The 4,382-nt window shown below is 43.0% G+C and overlaps 1 long non-coding RNA gene across 1 annotated transcript in view; it reads right to left on the bottom strand.

Moving 5' to 3' along the window:
- The window catches only part of LOC109304125, a 20,717-nt gene extending 16,522 nt beyond the window's left edge, over nucleotides 1–4,195 (bottom strand). Inside the window, exon 1 of the long non-coding RNA XR_002099300.1 lies at nucleotides 4,003–4,195. This is a non-coding gene — a long non-coding RNA (uncharacterized LOC109304125). The remainder of the gene's footprint in view (nucleotides 1–4,002) is intronic.
- Nucleotides 4,196–4,382: the final 187 nt, after the last annotated feature.

Raw genomic sequence — 4,382 nt, 5'->3', positions numbered from 1 at the left:
TACGTAGATGAGCTGGGGATCTTTTCTCACTCACCATGTTATGGAATTTCAAAATTAAACTTAAAATCCAAGCCTGCTAATCCTATTTGATGCCTGAGAAATTCATATTCAGGGCCTCGCTAAGTACTTTGTGTGACAGATTGGCAAAATATCTGCTCTTTTATGAGTATAATATGTGATTTGTTTTTCCAGTTCAATTTTCTATTGCTGCCTGATTCAATGCATGGAATTAAATCAAAGGAGGCTATAGGGGAGTTGTTTAAAAACCAAGAAGGAACAGTAAAACAAAAACACAGCTAAGAAATCCTGAGGTACTTGGGTTCAAGGGAGTTCTGATAACAATAGCTGGCTCTATAGGCCCCTAGCACATGTTACATTTAAGATATGATTAACATGTTAATTGCCCCTTAAAAAGCAACCCAGCCACAAGTTCAAGTCTGTTTCTGGCACGTTAATACAGTAAATAAGCCACAACGTTATTCCACTTATAATGTGTAACATCTTTGTGACTTGTTGAATATGTGCCAGGTTGGGGCTAGCCCACAACAGATCCTGACACTCAGCTGAACCAGTTCCTTCATGTGGGCCCCCAACTAACAGATGGGAGAGCACCATGAGCTTGGCAGTAGGGAATGTCTCCCCAGTGTCAGGCTCCCTGTACCCCAGACCTTTAAAAAGCATGTGTGCAGCTAGGCTAAACATAAAGTTTTTAACAGTCCTTGCATGCCAGTACCCCAGAATCAGGAAATATCTCCCCAACCCCAGGGTCCCCATGCACCAGGGATATCATAAAACCATGTATAAAACCCAGCTGCATGTGCAGTTTTCAAAGTGCTCAGTGGATAGGTACCCTGGAATCAGGGTGATGTTCCTTGATCCTGGGGTCCCATCCCATCAGGACTTGTAAAAACAACCGTGAAGCCCAGCTAGACTGCACACACAGTTTTTATTCATCAGGGCACATGTCATTTTACTCATCAGGCCACAGGATCAGGAAGCAGTTCCCCAATCCCAGGTCCCCATGTGCCAGGACCTGTAAAAACTGGTGCACAGCCCTACTCGGCTGCATACACAATTGTTACTCATCACAACCCACTATGATCCTGGGGTCTCCCTGTGCCACAATGTGTAAAAACCTGACAGGTATGCAGTTTAATGTCCCCAGTGGGAAAAGTCCTTCAACACCCCCCACTGAAAGCCTCTGGTGCCCAGAGCCAGGGTCTTAACAATCAGTGGTTCCAGATCCCTGTTCAATCCCCAGCATCAGCTGATCATTAGGTACCTGGCTTTTAACTTGCTTGTGCAGGAGAGTCTGGAATAATGATCCCAGGCTCCTCCTGCACTGGAAAATAAGGGACAATTGGGATCTAATCCCTGATCCCAAAATTGTGCGTCCTGCCTTGTATATGTGGCATGGCAGGTGGCATGGCATGATTGTTGGGGTCACAGATCAGATCCCACCATACCTTTAAATGAAAGTCTCTTACCAAGCTTTGGGATCTAGGGAGATATAAAGCATCCAGGACCTGAAAAAAGGAAGGAAATGGAGTGAGCTAAGAGAAACTGCTGAGGGTGGGTAAGTGAAAAGCTGACAGTCTAACTGCTTTCCTTTCCAGAGCAACAAGGAGACACAGATGCTGTGAGCAAGAGTTAGCTGGGTTGAGGAAAACTTGCAAAGATTTAATACCCAGGCCTGCAAGCCTTTTATTGTTTTTATTTTTTGTACTAAATGGTTTGTACCATTTGCAGAACTAAACAATGAATCCTTTGTTATGAGGATTCTAGCTCTGTCACCATGAACACAGGCTATCACAAGTTCATGAAGAGAAACTCAGTCATGCTTCAACCCCATTTGGATGTGATGAAGTACTCATCAGCAATACATAAGAGCTGTAAGCTGGGTCCTGGACAAAGAACGAGAAAATTACAGAATCCCACCACAGGCGGGGTAAAGACCAGCTGCCCAAAGAGGTGCACTTGGTGACACGCTGAGAAGCCCAGTAACTCTGAGACTTCAATTTCCTTAATATCATGTACTGGAACACCTGAATTAAGCCTGAATAAGAATTACATTACTTTAGGTTACATAACCTAAAATGGCACATTTCGGTCAATAAAAAGCATTAAAGTCCACTGCGATGCTTTCCTTCCCGTTAAAACGAATGATGTATTCCTATGTGCTTACAAAGCTTTACTGACAGAGCAAACACCTATAGAGGCATATAAAGCTTTGTGTCACCTGGCTGAACAAACACAGCCAAGTAGGACTGAAGCCATCTTGGCTTAGAGTTTGCCTGCATTGTTGATTCCAGGAATTAGTTCAAGAGTGTTTAAGCAGCTTTCAGAGCAGTCTCTGTAAAGGGGAAAAGTAGATATGAACACTGTCAGAGCCCAACTTAAATACAGTTTCATGCAGATAGACATTGATGCTTGCTTAAAACCCCCCTGAAGCCAATGAGATTATGTACCAGATAAAGGTCTACCCATGTGATTCCCTTTGTAAGATCAGATATCCAGATATCCAGTTAGCTACTGCTACATGAGCTAGAGGTGGTTTTGGCCCCCAGCCAGCCCTGGGATAATATCAGGCGGAGAGATGCATTTGCCTCTACACGCTGCTCTTTGCATTGAGTTTGAAACTGAGCCCTGCGCCCTTAGGGACCTATACACAAACTTCTGTAGAGCACAATGGCTCATTTTGATATCTGTTGAGGAGGCAGACAGCAACAGAAGTGCCTCCAGACAACACTGGCTATAGCTGTTGTCTTCAGAAGGTTGATCTGAAAAGAAAATAAACCAGTGTGTACAGGGGAAAGATGCATCCAGTAGCTGCCATCAAAAAATTCTGATTTCCCAATAGTTCAACTCATACCGACATCTGAGAGACTGCAGGAAATCCTTCTAGGAATGTCTTGGGGATTTCATGCTATCTCAGATGCTGCTGTTCCTGTGAAATCTGAACATCTTGGTGATTTTTCATAGTTTCATAGTTTCATAGTTTCTAGGGTCGGAAGGGACCTGAGAAGATCATCTAGTCTGACCCCCTGCCATGGCAGGAAAGAGTACTGGGGTCAAACGACCCCAGCAAGGTGTTCATCTAACCTCAAGGTTTCATGTCTCCTTACGAAAATGTCCTATAAAATTAGATAGCAATTAAATCAAAGGGTTTCTATAGACATTAAATAAGGACTCTGGTCTGGAAACCTACACAAGCTAATGGAAATTGCTCCTGTTTTTAGCAATTTTTTAAAAAACAGGGACAGAATGTTAAATTAAGTTTTAAAGCATAGTCTCCAAAGTTCCCATTTTCTGTTATATTCTATAGAACGCTTCCCCAAGGCTTGCACCGTTCTTGTTCCTCTTCCTAATGACTGGACATAGGGAAACTCACTACCAGACATTCACCTTGTTTTTTAAGAAAGTAAAGACAGTCTAACAGCTGAACATGTCAGAGATTTCCTGTGTTTTTTCAAGTAAATCATTCAACTTTCTGGGCCTCAGTTTTCTCATCTTTAAATGCTATTTTATTATCATATTATTTTATAATAGGCTATCATAGTTTGGATGCTTTGGCCTTATCTTGACAGGCAAATCATTTATTGGTTCCAAACATGTTAGTTCAATTAAATTAACTGACACGTCCTGTCAAGGTGCAGGCTAACACACCTGAAGCCATCGGCATGTTTTTTCCTCGAAAGCCTGCCGTGGCAGGGGGAAGGCATCATATAAAATGCAGCTACTAAAACACCAATAGGTAGTATGGTTTCAAATATGTTAACCTGTGTCTTGACAAGGCTTTTCAGTTGTGTTAAACAAACTGGACTGAATTGACACAACTGAAAAAACTGCCTTGTCCAGAGAGAGTGCTTTGGGGCTGAGGAGGAAGGAAACAACTATCACTCTACGTACAGATACAGTTAGAAAATATCTATTTAGAAGATGTCAGGTTTGTGTTCTCAGGGTGTTCAGGGAAAGGTTGTGGATACAACTTCCCCTGCATACCTTCTTGATCAGCTGCTGCCAAACTTCGCTTTTCCATGTCTTCCTTTCTTGTCTCGCAGGCTTTGATAGTGGGCATAAAGCACTGTCATTCTTCTCAATCTCTTTGTCCTTCCACAATGATCTGGAAATTGCTGCCTCCACATCTTTTATACTGCGCCCCCATAAGTCCTCCTTTCTCCTGTGTCTTCTGAACTTCCCTGATATGCTGTGTGTCACACACAGAGGCTGCCTGTGCCACTTGTGGCAGGTTGCCTACCTCTGGATTAGAAGATGGAAGGAATTACAGAATGGTAGGGCTGAAAGAGTTACATCAAGCCCAGATTAGGTACATCTTTCCAGGCTGACCCCTGTCCAAAGAAAGGCCTGGTGTGGAGATTTCT

Source organism: Gavialis gangeticus, unplaced genomic scaffold (genome assembly GCF_001723915.1).
Source record: "Gavialis gangeticus isolate Ggan-Ray unplaced genomic scaffold, GavGan_comp1, whole genome shotgun sequence".
In the NCBI taxonomy this organism is placed as follows: domain Eukaryota; kingdom Metazoa; phylum Chordata; order Crocodylia; family Gavialidae; genus Gavialis; species Gavialis gangeticus.
The sequence above is the reverse complement of the archived record's forward strand: the minus strand, read 5'-3'. Positions and strand labels throughout refer to the sequence as shown.